The sequence below is a fragment of the Eptesicus fuscus genome, chromosome 14, assembly GCF_027574615.1.
Source record: "Eptesicus fuscus isolate TK198812 chromosome 14, DD_ASM_mEF_20220401, whole genome shotgun sequence".
NCBI classification, from domain to species: domain Eukaryota; kingdom Metazoa; phylum Chordata; class Mammalia; order Chiroptera; family Vespertilionidae; genus Eptesicus; species Eptesicus fuscus.
This window is the reverse complement of record NC_072486.1, coordinates 38540212-38557487: the sequence shown is the minus strand read 5'-3', so window position 1 is coordinate 38557487 and position 17276 is coordinate 38540212. Positions and strand designations below refer to the sequence as shown.

General features: G+C 40.0%; 1 protein-coding gene and 1 non-coding gene across 6 annotated transcripts in view; both read left to right on the top strand.

Annotated features, from left to right (window-relative positions):
• Positions 1-17276, top strand: part of PTPN12 (protein tyrosine phosphatase non-receptor type 12) — a 100183-nt gene that overhangs the window by 4319 nt on the left and 78588 nt on the right. The window contains exon 1 of one of the 5 annotated variants that reach the window (XM_054726684.1): positions 1863-1878. The exons of the other annotated variants lie outside the window; for them this stretch is intronic. The gene's annotated coding sequence lies outside the window, so the exon portion shown is untranslated. Of the gene's footprint in view, positions 1-1862; positions 1879-17276 lie in introns of those variants that run through there. 5 annotated transcript variants of the gene reach the window in all.
• On the top strand, positions 1517-1631 carry LOC114235007 (U5 spliceosomal RNA). The gene has a single exon (XR_003621189.2). It is a non-coding gene; the product is annotated as a U5 spliceosomal RNA (small nuclear RNA).

Sequence of the window (17276 nt, the reverse complement as noted above, 5' to 3'; positions counted from 1 at the left end):
CCATGCAAAAGGGAGGGATAGATAATCTGCTATAAGTAGTGCAGCAGTTCTCATACCTTTTGGTCTCAAGAGTCCTTTACAATCTTAAAATTATTGAGGACCCTAAAGAGTTCTTATCTGTTTACTACATTAGAAATTACAACAAGTATTTAAAAAATAATTTACTTTAAAATAGTGATATTAAACCCATTCAATATTAACTTGTATACTATATTTTAATTCAAAACAAATTAGTTTGAAGAAGAATTGTTTTTGTATTTTTGCAAATTTAATATCTGGCTTAATAGAAGAGAGTAGGATTCTCATACCTACTACATTCATAATGTTGCAATGTCAAATCTCACACAGTATCATGTGTCAATTGCCCTCTGGAAAACTCCACTGTACACACCTAAGAAAATGAAAGTGATAAAAAATTACTATACTAACGTCTGTGCATTCTCATATTTATAAATGAGGAAACATAACAGTATTATTAGGAAAAGAGTTTTGATGTCATAGGCTCTCTCCAGTGATCTTGGGTTGGGCATCCCTGAACCATACTTTGAGAACCAGGGAGGTAATACATGGTATAGGCTAAAGGTAATGCTGAGAAAATTAGGTAGGGGGTCAGATGGTTGCATCTATGATATATTCTGTTTTATATATAAGTAATAGTAATTTTTAACAGTTTTACACTACAATTCTTAGATTCACATGGAAAGTGGGTAGGTGTGTAAAAAAATAGACATGCTAGCTGCCAACAGTCCAGCAGTATTTCCCCACCTCCAACTGCCACGACCACCCTACCCCCTCTCCTTTTCCAGCCTGCTTTACTATGAGCCTTCAATTACATCATTCAGATAGGTTCTGGTAGGAAAGCTGAGACCCTACTATAGGTCTCTGGAGAGCCCCTGCCTTTTTTAAGAAAGGTAAGCAGTCAGTGTTGTAGAAAGTTGATTCTAATGACAGTATGAAGGATGAATTAGCAAGTGAAGAGTAGCATTTTGGAAGTTAAACTGTAAGAAGTGAGGTGAGAGTCTGAAGTAAACCTAACTAAAACTAGTGGATCCCTGACCAGTGTGGCTCAGAGCATCGTCCTATGCACCGAAGGATCACAGGTTCGATACTCTATTGGGGCACATACTCAGGTTGAGGGTTCAATCCCTGGTGGGTGGTGCATATAGAAGGCAACCAATCAATGTTTCTCATGTCGATGTTTCTTTCTCCCCCTCCTTTCCTTTCTCTAGAATCAGTGAAAAGTGTATCCTCATGTGAGGATTTAAAAAAAAATAATGGAATAGAGAGTTTATAGAGGATCTGATAAGGATTAAGAAAGAAGTCTCAATGATGGACTAGATGTTGGTAGTAAAGGAGCAAGGAGTATTGTAGTATGACTACCAGGTTTGTAGCTTGGTGTACTATCACTCAAATTAGAAGATATTTGGTAGTATAAAGAGTAAAGGGGGAGTTATAAGTAGAGGGGATCAAGCAGGACATGATGGAAGGAAATTAGATATGTTAAAACTGAGGTGCCATACTCTGGTTTCTCTTCAGATCGCATAAATCTTTTACCTTTTACTAAAGATTTCCGTGAGAGGAACAATACTGAGTTTATACTCAATTTTTTGAGGCCTTGCTTTGGCAGGGCTAAAAAAAACAAACAAACAAAAACTGAGGTGCCTATGACACACCTAATAGATGTGTAGAGCTCAAGAGAGCTGACAGGATGGAGTTAAAGATTTGGGAGTCATCGTATAAGCATGTAAGAGATAGTTGAAAACATGGGAGTGAGTGAGCTTATCCAGACAAGTATATAGAATGACCAACTTTAGGTTGAAGAGCATCAGCATTTAAAGAGCAGCCCCAAAAGGAAGTACCAGTGATTCTTCTGAGAAGGTATGGTCAAAAAAGAGGGGGGCGAACCCAAAGGATGTCAGAAAGCCTGAGAGAGTTTCACGAAAGGAGTAGTTACCAAAGTCAAATAATTCTGGGAGGACTGGTAAGGTGAGATTTAGAAAGTACCCATTTTATTTGCCAAGTAGGAGTGATTTGGTGGCTAGAAAAAGCAGTTTGGGGTTGGGGTATTGGAAGAAGCCACATTATAGTGGGCTGTGGAGAAAACAAGTGAAGTGGGTATAAATTCCTTTATTTACTTTAACATTCTGAAAGTAGATGGCAGAAGTTAGAGGTTGAAGGAGCAGAGCACTCCCTACACTTTAAAAAAATAGGATAGAGAATATTTTTTCATATATTATCTACATGTATATGCTTTTTTTGAAAAATGATTACTGTTCAAATACAATTTTTAAAGACAGATAACTTGTCTTGATTAATTAAGACCTGAATTTTTTTTGTTTTTAATTTAAAATTTGGATTTGAAATGTTAGAAAAGAAGGAAAGACTGAAAGCCTGGCAAGATCTTATAATGCTGCACAGATTTGATAAGTATAACAATTTTTATTATTAAACTTCAATATTGTGGCTTGTAGGTGTTTTAAAAATCAATAGCAACTCTGTTGAGATGTAATTCACCTAACATAAAATGCATTTATTGAAAGCTGTACAATTTCATAGTTTTTAGTATATTCCCACAATTGTGCAACCATCACCATAATCAATTTTTATCCCCTCCCACCCCCCAAAGAAACCCTATACCCATTAGCAGTCATTCCTCCCTTCCTCCCTCCTTCCTGTCCCCAATCCTGGGCAACCACTAATGTATTTTCTACCTCCATAGATTGCTTCTTCTGGACATATATAAATGGAATCATACAGAATGTGTTGTTTTGTGACTTGACTTCTTTACTTAACATACAATGTTTTCAACGTTCCCCTGTGTTGTTGTAGGGATCAAAACTACTTCATTCCTTTTTATGGTTGAACTAGAGGCCCAGTGCACAAAATTTGTGCATGGGTAGGGTCCCTAGCGGCTGCTGGTTCCCAGCCGAGGCCTCCCTTCCCCCGGCCGCCTGCCACCCTGGCAGGGTGGGGCTGGCTGGGGGGGAGGGGCCGCAGGCTGTTGGCTGGCTGGCCCTGCCCTCTGGTTGAACTCCTGGTTGAGGGGACAATTTGCATATTAGGCTTTTATTATATAGGATGGCCTGTTCCTGGGGAGAGGAAGCTGGGCATTGCTATGTGAAGTCATTACCTGGCGCCCACAGCCACTGTTTCCAGGTTGGGCTGAGCTGTGGGCCGCATTTTGCACCATGGGGTCTCAGCAGCATCCGCTGCGATTTGGTGGGCTTTCACTGCAGGGTGGTGGCGGGACCTGTGTCCCACTTGGGGAAAGCCGAGTGTCGCTTTGTGGGCGCTAAGTCTGCAGTGCCACTTCTCTGTGAAGGCCAGTGCATGTCATGGCAGCTCCTGCATTGAGCGTCTGCCCCCTGGTGGTCAGTGTGCATCATACTGACTGGTCAGACACTTAGCATATTAGCCTTTTTTATATATATAGATTTATATATAAATAATGTTATATGGACATTCCACATTTTGTTTATCCACTTACCTATTGAAGGACATATGAGTTGTTCACACTCTTTGGAGTATTTTGTATTCTATATCTTCTAATGTCTCCACTGTACAAAATAAACATCCCATAAAGATCATTAGGTCAAGTATTTTATGAATAATACTGTGGTGAACATTTGTGTACAAGTGTTTGTTAGGATAAATGTTTTTAGTTATCTTGGGTATATACTTAGGAGTAGACTTACTGGTTAATATGGTAACTCTAATGTTTAACATTTTGAGGAACTTTCAAACTGTTATCTAAAACTGCTGCACATTTTACATTCCCACCAAATTCTCTACATCTTCACTAGTGCTGTTTCTGTCTGTCTTTTTTATTATAGCCACGTAGTGAGTGTGAAGTGGTAATATTGTGGTGGGCTCATAGGTTTGTAAAATACCTCAGTAAGTTTACATATATGGTGCTATATGTCTCATGTATCTTTCAAAACCAGAGTGATAGGAAATATTTTCCAGTGTTTGCATTTGAGCTAATCTTCATGCTTTTCCAGTGCTACTGGTTTAGTTAAGATTTTCTTATCCATCCTTTAATGGATGTCCAGTCAAATGTACTTATACTAGAAGCCCAGCGCGCGAAATCGTGCTGCCCCGCCCACCCACGCCAGTCTTTGGTCGTTATGGCGTTAGGGCCACTGGGTTTTTATAATATAGATTTAATTAACTTCACAAGGGAAGGGAACTTTTTAAAGTAACTTTCCAGACATTGCTCATTGAAACAGCCACTAAAAATTTACCTCAAGTGTTAATTCTAAAGAATTTTTTATTGCGTTTGCTTTTAGAATATTGTTGGTATTTTTCCTTCAATATTTGACATTTAATTTAGAAAAGGTTTTTGAAAGGTTGAAACTGAAAATAAGACATTAACATTTATATAGATTAATTTTTTTTCATGTTAAACACTACCACGTTTCTGTAGCACTCAGTTAATTAGATTTATAAAAATTTACATTTTTTTACTTCCCCAAACTGAAAGCCTCTGAGGCTAGAGATTGGTACTTAATTATCTCTGTGTCCCCATTGCTTAATATAGTGTTTGGTATTTAATAGGCATTAATATTAATGGCCATTGCATGAGCAGAAATTGTAGCTAGCTTAATGCTGTAAGACATTTATTCTGCAGATGGATTCCTCAAATGATCCAGAGGACTTGTCTCTTAGATCAGTGTGAGAACTGCTTTTCCACCTTCTGTGCGTACAGGTGTGCTTACTAGTACACAACTGTGGTTGTATTTTCAATATCCACTGTAAAAGAAAATACAAGATAAAGTGCTAGACTGAATTCAATAAAACTTTTAAATACATATTATTTTATTAATTGTAATATCTTCTACATAAATACAGAAAATAGTTCAATACATATTTTTTTCTGTCCACTTGTTGGTGTGCGTAAGGATTCAGGGAACCACTTCAAATGACTACTTGTATATCCCCAACTGTGGGGACGTTATCTTAGAGTACTAAATTTAATAAGATGTCCACTTTAAATTTTTTTAAATACATTTTTATTGGTTTCAGAGAGGAAGTGAGAGGGAGGGAGAGATAGAAACATCAATGATGAGAGAGAATCATTGATCAGCTGCCTCCTGCACATCCCCAACTGAGGATCGAGTGCACAACCAACCTGGGCATGTGCCCTTGACTGGAATCGAACCCGGGGCCCTTCAGTCCACAGGCCGATGCTTTATCCACTGAGCCAAACCAGCTAGGGCTTAATTTTTTATTTTAGATTGAATTAATAAAATCCAGATATCATATCACTGGAATTTCTTCAAAAATAGTGTTATTTTGTAACGTGGGGATTTGGGGAGTGGTTACAGAAATAGCTGTTATTTTTCTCTTGCCTCTGTTTCTTACCTAATCCAGTCGTAAAATACTGCTTTCAAGTGTGTAGTAAAGGAAAGACTACTTACTGGTCGAAAAACCAGGAGATTGGGATTTATAAGTCCCAGTGTTATTGTTTAGTTCTGTGTTTCTTTAATATATTCACATAGGATCATATTTGAAACATATGGTTTTGTTTTTATTATTAAAAAATATGTTCAAAAAAACCCTCAAAGCTCCCTTTGACCATTTAAATAATTGGAATTTTAAATGCTTAAGCCAATTCAAAGCATCAGATCCAAGCTCTGCTTTTTTGAAACTGTAATTGTATGTCTGTCTCAATTTCTCTTTCTTCTATACCTCCAATTTTGTGAGTTTTGCCCTAGTTTAGCATACAGGCCAGTAGGATAAAGTCTATACTTCTTAGCCTGGCATTCCAGAGCCTTCTTAACATAGTGGTTCACATTACCTTTCCATTGTTAAATTCCTATACTCTGTAGTATGTATCCTTTCTTACCTTTTGGAATAAGCCATTTCTTGTCCTTGAAGCATACCTACTGAGTGAATTAAATATTGCCTATCTGTGGTTGTACTGTTGAACATACTTTTTCCCTTTGGGAAAATTTTTCTTCTATTTTATAGACCAGTACTTTGAATCAGACACTAAAAATTTAGAATGACTTTACCACATACACTGAGAAGTCAGAAGCAAAAATGTAATTCTCACTTTCTGAGATAAATATTTTAGCCCAGTTATCTTAAAGCTCTTGTTCTCCATTGTAAAATTTGATTTTTAATACCATGGGGGAAGAGCCTTTAATTAGAATTGAGTAGAAGACTGACGTGCTAAGGCACGTTCAGTGATAACCAGTTGTTCTAAACCTCTAATCTCTTCCAACTAGAACTCCTCTCGTAGCATTTTATATTTCCTGTAGTATTTAAATATTTTAAATTTATGCAGTCAATAGTCTTTTTCCCTCTGAAATCACATAAAATCTTGTTTCCATTTGTACAATATTATAGTGTCTGTGAACTAGCTTATGGCAGATATACATAGTTACTCCCTAAAAGTTTTTCATGAAGAATATAGAGTGTGAATCCTGTTAATTTCAGGCTTTGGGGTGTATGCTAATATCTAGATATCCTGTAATGACTGTTTTTAAATGTAGCCTACACTTGAAAAGCTAGTTAACATTTGAGTAGCTACCCTGATAGATTCTAAAGGAATGCAAAAACGTGCCCTGTTATCTTTTCTTGGATCCTGCCATCCGCCATTCATACAAAAGGTATTCATTCAATGCCCACTATGGCCTAGGCCGGTGGTTCTCAACCTTTCTAATGCCGCAACCCTTTAATACAGTTCCTCATGTTGTGGTGACCCCCAACCATAAAATTATTTTCGTTGCTACTTCATAACTGTAATTTTGTTACTGTTAATGAATCGTAATGTAAATACCTGTGTTTTCTGATGGTCTTAGGCTCTACAGCAATGGTTCTCAACCTGTGGCTCCCACAGGTTGAGAACCGCTAACAGGGTCGCGTAAGACCATCGGAAAACACAGATATTTACATTACGATTCATTAACAGTAACAAAATTACAGTTATGAAGTAGCAACGAAAATAATTTTATGGTTGGGGGTCACCACAACATGAGGAACTGTATTAAAGGGTCGTGGCATTAGAAAGGTTGAGAACCACTGGCCTAGGCACTGTGTTCAGAATTGGAAATTGAAAATATGATAGTCTGTTTACCTGCTGTGAATACACTTGTGAGAAGCAGCAGGAAATTTTCTTGGGGGCAGTAGATGCCCTTCAGAGGGTTGGTAAATCCTTTCAATCCTATCTAATAAAGAGATAATATGTTAATTGACCCTCACACTGTCACAAAGATGGCAGGGCCCACAGCCAATAAGGAAGGAATATGCTAATTGCTGCCACACCCTCAAAGATGGCGGTGCCCAGGCCCTCAGCCCTGCTGAGGCAGCAGGTGCGTGGCATGGCCAGGCTACGCACGCCTGCCTCCAGAGTCCCCCAGTCCCCTCAGCCGCCCAGGACCGGCCCGAGGCGTAGGTAACCAGGCCAGCCGAGGCTTGCGCTGCCAGTAGTGGCAGTAGTAGAGGTGTGATGGGGTGTCGCCTTCCCCTGATTGCCGGGTCATCTCCTGCCCCTGAGGGCGCCCGGACTGTGAGAGGGGGCAGGCTGGGCTGAGCGACCCCCTCTCCAGTGCATGAATTTTCATGCACCGGGCCTCTAGTTTATACATAACTAGAGGCCTGGTGCACGAAATTCGTGCACGGAGGGGGGTTGTCCCTCAGCCCAGCCTGTACCCTCTCCAATCTGGGACCCCTCAAGGGATGTCCGACTGCCCGTTTAGGCCCCATCCCTCTCACAATCCAGGACTGCTGGCTCCCAACTGCTTGCCTGCCTGCCTTCCTGATTGCCCCTAACCGCTTCTGCCTGCCAGCCTGATCACCCCCTAACCACTTTGCTGCCAGCCTGTTTGCCCCCAACTTCCCTCCTCTGCCGGCCTGGTTACCCCTAACTGCCCTCTCCTGCAGGGTTGGTCACCTCCAACTGCCCTCTCCTGCTGGCCATCTTGTGGTGGCCATCTTGTGTCCACATGGGGGCAGGATCTTTGACTACATGGGGGCAGCTATATTGTGTGTTGCAGTGATGATCAATCTGCATAGTACTCTTATTAGATAGGATAGAGGCCTGGTACAGGGGTGGGGGCCAGCTGGTTTGCCCTGAAGGGTGTCCCTGATCAGGGTGGGGTTCCCTTGGGGTGTGGGGCGGCCTGAGTGAGGGCCTGTGGTGGTTTGCAGGCGGGCCACGCCCCCTGGCAACGAAAGTGGAGGCCTTGGTATCTGGAATTTATTTTCCTTCTACAATTGAAACTTTGTAGCCTGGAACAGAGCCAAGCCTGGGGCTCCTTCCGAGGCCCGCAGCCATTTGTGTTGGGGTTATAATTGAAACTTTGTTGCCTTAAGCGGGTGGGCCTGGCCAGGGTGTATGGAAAGCTTTGCTTCCCCTGTTGCTGGCTCTCTCAAGCGCCATTTGTTTGAATTTGTTTACCTTCTATAATTGAAACTTTGTAGCTTGAGTGGAGGCTTAGGCCTGCAACGGCTGGCAGAAAGCTTGGCTTCCTCTGTTACCTAGGAAACCTTGCTCTCTGTGGCTGTAGCCATCTTGGTTTGGGTTATTGCATACTCGCTCTGATTGGATGGTGGGCGTGGCTTGTGGGTGTGTTGGAGGTATGGTCAATTTGCATATTTGTCTATTATTAGATAGGATATTTTGTGTGTAAGCCCATTGGAGTGGGGTTGGGTGGGGGCAGCATGGAGTAGAAAAATGTTCATAGCTCTTAGGTTCTTAAGGACTTGGGTTCCAAAAGCCTAGGCTAGTAAAAAGACAGCAAAGTTTGGAGCCATACAGGAATTAATTTCTATCCTGGCCTTGCTGTGATATAAGCAGGTTATCTGGGGAAATTGAGGATATATCTATCAAGATAATATGTATGTGAAGCTTTTCACATAGAAGTATGTAGAAGATACTCACTCAATAATAATTCAAGATATCATGTTACTCTAATGTAAATGTATTCAAGATTGAAATCATAGTGGCAAAAAAGAGACTAAATCTGCCTGAAAAATCAGACAATTTCTGCAAAGAGGCCCTATTGGATATTTTCGCCAGTGCTTGTTTTTTGTTGATTTATTCATGATAGCCATTCTGGCAGGTGTGAGGTAATATTTCATTGTAGTTTTAATGTGAATCCTGTGATGATAAGTGACGTTGAGCATTTTTTCATTTGTCTATTAGTCATCTGTATGTCCTTTTTGGAGAATTGTCTATTTAGGTCCTTTGCATACATACATATATATATATATACATATATATATATACATATATATATATATACATATACATAATTGTTTGTCTTCCTTTTGTTGAGGTGTATGAGTTCTTTATGTATTTTGGAAGTTAACCCCTTATCAGATGTATCACTGGTGAATATGTTTTCCCATACAGTGGTTTCCCTTTTCATTTTGATAATGATTTCTTTGCTGGCGAGAATGTAGAGAAAAGGGAACCCTAGAACACTGCTGGTGGGAATGCAGACTGGTACAGCCACTGTGGAAAACAGTATGGAGTTTCCTAAAAAAATTAAATATGAAACTTTCCCAGCAATCCCACTTCCGGGAATGTATCCTAAAATACCAATCAGAAAGAATATATGCACTCCCTATGTTCATAGCAGCCTTACTTAAAATAGCTAAGATCTGGAAACAGCCCAAGTGCTCATCAGTAGATGAGTGGATAAAAAAGCAGTGATACATATACATAATGGAATACTATCCTATCTAATAAAGTGGGAATATGCAAATTGGCCATCACTTCATCACAAAGATGGGGGCGTCCAGTCCCCTCAGCCCCACCGGAGTCCCCCATTCCTTTTAGCCCTCGCTGCAGTGAGGGGCAAGCAGGCCCCTGCAGAAAGCAGACAGCAGGGCCTGCGGCAGTGTCGAAAGGCAGGTCCACAGAGAGCAAACAACCACGGGGAGCTGGCCTAAGCCGTCAGTAGGACATCCCCTGAGGGCTCCCAGATTGGAGAGGGTGCACTTCGGGCTGAGGGGACTCCCCTTGACCCGTGCACGAATTTCGTGCACCGGGCCTCAAGTGCAACTATAAAAAAGGACCTCTTGCCCTTTGACAGCATGGAGGGACCTGGAGATTATTATGCTAAGTGAAATAAAACAGAGAGACAAATATCACATGATCTCACTTATATGTGGTATCTTATGAACAAAATAAACTGACAAACAAAATAGATCCAGAGACATAGATACATGGAACAGACTAACAGATCTCAGAGGGAAAGGGCTTGGGGGAGTGGATGAGAAGAGATTTAACCAAAGAACTTATATGCATGTATGTATAGCCTATGGATACAGATAACAGTGTGTGAAGGCCTGGGGTGGGGCAGGGGCTGGATGGAGGTGGGAAAATGGGGACATCTGTAATACTGTCAAGAGACAATAAATAAATAAAAAGAGGCCCCATTTGAGCTAAATTCTTGAAGGAAGAGTTTGTCAGGTGGACTAGGATAAAAGGCATTTCAGATATAGAAAACAAACTACTTGTAAAGCCATAAAGATGATAAGAACTATGGGCTTTAGATGTGAGGAACAAGGTGGTACTATATAAAATAAGCAAAGCCCATATACCCAAATAATAGGAGGGAGTTCCATATGGGAGAAAAATATACATATTGAGTATGTGATGAATATGAAATTGGCCTCTACATTCCCAAATGTTATGGTGAGAAGTGTTTTTAAAAATATATATATTTTATTGATTTTTTTTTTTTTTTTTTTACAGAGGGGAAGGGAGAGGGATAGAGAGTTAGAAACATCGATGAGAGAGAAAGATCAATCAACTGCCTCCTGCACACCCCCTACTGGGGATGTGCCCGCAAACCAAGGTACATGCCCTTGACCAGAATCGAACCTGGGACTCTTCAGTCCGCAGGCTGACACTGTATCCACTGAGCCAAACCGGTTAGGGCTGGTGAGAAGTATTTTGATGTCTCATTATTATAGCACTAGAGGCGCAGTGCATGAAATTTGTGCACGGGGGGGCGGGGCTTCCTCAGCTCAGCCTGTACCCTCTCCAATCCAGGACCCCTTGGGGGATGTCCGACTGCCAGTTTAGGCCTGATCCCACAAGGATCGGGCCTAAATTGTCAGTTGGACATCCCTTTCGCAATCCAGGACTGCTGGCTCCTAACCACTCCCCTGCCTGACTGCCTGATCGCCCCTAACTGCCTCTGCCTCAGCCCCCATGGCTTTGTCTGGAAGGACGTCCGGAAGATGTCTAGTCTAATTAGCATAGTACCCTTTTATTAGTATAGATAGTTGTTTAGTCTTACAATGTATGGTTTGGTTGGTAGGAAGGATCTTTTAAAAATCAAGTTTAAGCCATATAGTCAGTGTTCTTAAACCTGGTAATTTGACTTTATCCCAGGTGTATAAAGTAGTACTTTATCTGGGTATGTAGTTCTTAGATGGTTAGATCAGTGTTTTTCATTGGCTTCTGTTAAAAGTGCCCTGTAAAAAATTACATTTAAACAATCTTTAGGACCTGGGAAAGTCCTCCTGTATAATAAAAAGGTAATATGCAAATTGACTGAAAGGCAGAATGACCAGTCGCTATGATGTGCACTGACCACCAGGGGGCAGATGCTCAATGCAGGATCTGCCCCCTGGTGGTCAGTGCTCTCCCACAGGGGAGCGCTGCTTTGCCAGAACCTGGGCTGACGGCTGGCTGGCGAGCACAGCAGTGGTGGCAGGAGCCTCTCCCGCCTCAGCAACAGCACTAAGGATGTCCTACTGCAGCCTAGGCTCACTCCCTGTCAGTCGGACATTCCCTGATGGCTCCCAGACTGCTAAAGGGCTCAGGCTGGCCTGAAGGACCGCCCATCACCCATCCTCCCACTCCCAGTGCACGAATGTCCTGCACTGGGCCTCTAGTTATTTATAATACCAGGCCTCTTGCTTAGTTTGGATTCCTCAGCAAATTTGAGTTTTCCAGGAAATGACCCTCAGATGTTTTGAGATTACACACATTTGGGACCAGAACTATAGGAAAAGAAAGGAGTTTTAGATTTCATGCTACAAAAACATAGAGAATAGCTTTTCTGGACATCTCCCCACATGTGTACAATGGATTTACTCATAAGTCATATGGTTAAAAGAAACATTAAATCTGTTTAGAAATTTAGGAGCTTGTCATAGGTTTTATATTCAGAAGTTGGCAGAGCTGAGTTTGTACCAGTTATCAAAGCAGATCCCCTTTCTATGACATGATGTTGCCTAAGCCAATAGTTATATTCTTATTTTTTTTTAAATATATTTTATTGATTTTTTACAGAGAGGAAGAGAGAGGGATAGAGAGTTAGAAACATCGATGAGAGAGAAACATCGATCAGCTGCCTCCTGCACACCCCCTACTGGGGATGTGCCCGCAACCAAGGTACATGCCCTTGACCGGAATCGAACCTGGGACCTTTGAGTCCGCAGGCCGACGCTCTATCCACTGAGCCAAACCGGTTTCGGCTAGTTATATTCTTATTTAGGGAAAGTCAATAAAGGAAGGGGGGGCATAAATATTGTGAACATTACAGAAAAATTATTTGTGGGTGTAGATTTTTGGTTGCTCTGTACTTCCAAACTAGTTTAAATGGAAATATCTTTATTGCAATAGAATACTAACCTGGAGCTGATTGAAGGACAGGAACCAAAAAGTTAAAGCCATCCCCAACCTAGGTGACTCTTCATTCCATCTGTCTTTCTGTGGTTCTCCATATTTATCAGTTTCTCTGTCTCTTTAGGGCTTCTTGGATACTTGCCTTTACTTCTCTGTGCACCTGCTTTTTTACTGTTATCTTTCTCTGCATTTGCTGAATAAAGGCATTCATTCCTATGGTGACCACCCTGTCTCATTCATTTGATGTCAGGTTAGAGGAAGAGCTCAGAATGACCAGAATTGATATAATATCTCTTTCACATTCCAGGCAGACTTAACTAATCTGCCAGTGAAATGGGTATTTTAATGTAAATGTGTGGAGTTGACCTAGGTGGGGAGCTTGTTAAGATGTTTATGGAAGGGACTGCCTCTTTCAGTGCAGTCATGGGCACCAGCAGCATGATCATCCATTCCTAACTCGGGATGGGAGAGAGGAAAGAAAGGGTGAGGGGGTGGAGGAGAACTTTTGAAATAAGTGGTTGCTTGACCCCATAGAATTTAACATTTCTTCAGGCTGTCAACTGTTTGTCAGAATCTTTTGCCTTATAGTTGAGTGTGGATTGAACGTGTTAGTGTCCCAGGTCTATTAATATTTTTAAAAAATGCTGGGCATAAATTATTTTTAATCACAAGGTGGGATAAAGAGGTGGCTTAATCTCTGCAAACTTGTCAGTGAAAGCATTTCTGTTCATATGCCTTTAGTATTCTACTAATTATGTGTAGTTTGATAAACAGTGTGTTCCTTCCAGTGGTTTTAAAGTCTGCTCTATCAATGTAACAACTTAATTGAAACCTAAAATTTTCTGTTGAGAGTACAGTTTAGCACTAATTTAGAATGTAAAAGTAAGACAAATAGGTTTCTTTTTGCCTACAAAAGTTGTATAAACGTATTAAATGGTCACCTATATTTCTTAAACGTCAGAGTTGGAGTGAGTCATACATAGAATTATTCTGAGTTTGCTTCATTTCAAAGAGTGAGTTATTCTGAGTTTTCTGGTAAATCCACCCTATTTGAATGGCACTGGGGCTCTATGACCCCTTTCTGAGGGAATTTTCAATAGAGATGAAGAAATGAAGGTGGAGGCAAATACATGCAAAACTGAACACAGTATTATGGGACAAAGTTCCATGAGGATTCTTTTTTGTTGTTATTACAGCTTTATTGTAGTAAAATGTACATAAAAAAATTTACCATTTGTAACCATTATTAAGTATACAGTTCAGAGGCATTAAGTACATTGACATTGTTGTCCAATGTGGATTATTAAAAGGGAAAACTCACATACTGTTAGGAGTCATGCTTTATAAGAAGACCTTCAAAATGAGCCCAGAAGGATAGGGGAAGTTTGGTGGGGGTACTTTAACAAGTAGAGGAAACCCTCTGAGCAAACAAATACAGGTGGAAATAATGAAGAGCCTTAAGGGAACAGCAGTTAATAGCAGCATTAAGTAAACAATAGCAATCAAAAAGAACATTATAGAAATAACTAATTATGGCTGTTGGTGAATTTATAAAGTATTAAGACAACAAACAAAGAATTTGTTTTAGAATAAATGCTAAGTCAGCTTTCCACAGGTAAAAGTTGATTTGGTCTTCTCATTCATGAGATGTTCTAGCTAGTGGAATAATTTAAGTAATATGTTATTTGATTATAGGAGACATGCTTTAAAATAATTTAATCCTAGAGATTGCCAGTGTACCCACACTGCATATTAAGTATTAAGACTTAAACTGTTGTATGCCTCAAAGAAGTCAAGCTGTATGAAGTATTGTCATGCTAACGGCCTCATTAGCTGGTCTCTAAGAATTGTCACTTCACAAAGTGATTCAAGAGAAGACCATTTGCCTTGGACTTTCCTTTGTAATATAAAATGGTTGCTGAATCATAAGATTTCTTCATTTTCTTTTAAAATAAGTTCAAAAATTATATAGCTGCCCTGGCTGGTGTTGCTCAGTGGTTACAACATCGGCCCGCACACCAAAGGGTTGAGGGTTTGATTCCCGGTCAAGGGCACGTACCTGGGTTGCAGGTTCAAACCCGCCTGGTTTCAGTCAGGTGCATGTGGGAGGCAACCAATGTGTCTTGCTCACATGATGTTTCTCTCTGTCCCTCTCCCTCCATCCCTTCTACTCTCTAAAAATATAAGTGGAAAAAATATCCTCGGGAGGATTAACAAAACAAAACAAAAATGTCATAGCCATCATATTTGGGTAAATTTTTTATGAAATAGTTGTCTAGAGGGAGTCAATATGCCAATTTAAAGAGACTGATGAAACATTTAGAGGGCAACATTAGTGCCTTTTCTCCTGACATACTTTAAGCACAAACATAATAAAGATCAGGTGTGATCTTATAAAATTTTTAAAAAAATCTATAATGTAAAGATGAGCAATGAAGTATCTTGACACATTTAACAGATGGAGGGTTATTGTCTAAGATGCTTAAGTAACCTCTTTGTATAAAATAAAAAGAACACTCCAGTAGAAAAATGAGCACATGTGTCCTACCCAGTTTGGGTCAGTAGGTAGAGCATCAGCTTTTGTGAACTGAAGGTTCCCGGTTTTTATTCCCGTCAAGAATACATGCCCTGGTTGTGGGCTCAATCCCGAGTATGGGGTGTGCAGGAGACAGCTAATCAATAATTCTCATCATCATGTTTCTATCTCTCCCTCTCCCTTCCACTCTGAAATCCATAAAAAATATATTTAAATTTTTTTGAGAGAAAGAAAAATGAGCACATGCTATGACTCATAATTAACAGAAGGAAAAATGCAAATAATTACTGAACACAGGAAGAAAAGTCGGCAATCTCTCCAATAATCAGAAAAATGCAAATAGTCAACGTTAACTTTTGAGTCCATTATTAACTTTTGGAGGAATCTACCAGATTCTTCCAAATTTGGTAAAATTCAAAAGTTGTTAATCATGGCAATTTAGAAATTAATAATAGCAAATGTTGGCAAGGTTATAGAAAAACTTATATTTTGGATCTGTTGATAGAAGGTAAATTGGTGAAGTCTTTTTTGGAAGGCAGTTTGACCATTTCTAATAGAATTGATAATGTGCATATTCTTTGACCCAGCATGTCAACTTCTAGGGATCTTTTCTTTAAAATATATGCATGTGTGCATAAAATAGTATGTCTAACTATGTTATTTGCATCGATTTTTGTGAAACAACATAAAATATTTGCTAGTAAGCAGGCTTAACATGGTTGGCTACTTTAAAGGAGAAAGAGATGGGGGGAGGGTTATTTTTCATTTTATAATTGGGTGCAGAAAAGAGTAAATTAACCTTGGAAGGGCCTGCTTGCAAGATTGGCCCTTGCCTAGTGTTCGGGAACTTGGACTTTTGGGAGGTATCTCTCATTCTGTGATAAGAGTGGCTCACTGTGCCTTGACTATACAAATATGGTTAACGAGGAACATCTACTTTCCTTCTGGGAGTTTGGAATTTTGGTTTGCACTATGCAGTGTGCCTGTGACCAACCACCAATAAAAAACTGGACACTGAATCTCTAATGAGCTTCTCTGTAGACAGCATTCACAGGTATTGTCACAACTCATTCCTGGAGGAATTAAGTGGGTCTGTGTGGCTCTGGCTCCATTAGAGAGGGTTTTGAAAGCTTGTGTCTAGTTTCTTCTGGACTTTGCCTCATATACCTCTCCCTTTGCTGCCTTTGTTCTGTAGCCTTCAGCTGTAATAATCCTAGCTAAGAACATGACTGTATAGTCCTGTGAGTTTTCCTTGGGAATCAGCAAACCTGAAGGTGGTCTTGGGAATCCATGACACAACTTGTCAGTATGGTTTGAATATTTTAGCATCTGCATGCTTGTTTATATAAATTTTTTAAAACAGTAAATTTAACATGTTTATGTGTGTGCATGTAAACATAAGCACACATGTCTATCATCTCTAAGGATATGAAGTGTCTTGAGTTAGTTATTTTGGACAAGGAGATGTTACTTTAGATAAATTATTTAAATTATACTTTATTAGTCAGTTTCATGTAAACTACAAAGATCACATTTCAAGTAGTATTTTAAGTTCATGCAAACTATATTATCTCAACTTATGGAACTGAATGTGTTATAAATGTGATTGTAAGGTGCCAGTTCTCTGACAGATGTTCTGGATGGTGGTAATCAGTGCCCATTATGTCTAAAAGGCTTGCCATGCTTTATTGAATATATGATACTTGGAAGACACTAGGTACTTGTGGGGGAATAAATAGAAATATAAAACATTACCTCCGGCAAATAGGGAATTACAATCTTGGGTGGTAGTGATAGGATAAATGTATAAACAAATGGTGGATATAAAAGCCAGAAATGAAGAAAAATACTAGCATGTACTTTTGAAATTTTTGTATGCTACATGAAGACCGGGATTTTGTTCTGGTCACCACTGTATCTGTAGGACCTAAAAGAGTACCTGGCCTATAGGATAGGTTAGGACCGTGGTCGTCAAACTGCGGCTCGCGAGCCACATGTGGCTCTTTAGCCCCTTGAGTGTGGCTCTTCCACAAAATACCATGGCCTGGGCGAGTCTGTTTTGAAGAAGTGGCGTTAGAAGAAGTTTAAGTTTAAAAAATTTGGCTCTCAAAAGAAATTTCAATCGTTGTACTGTTGATA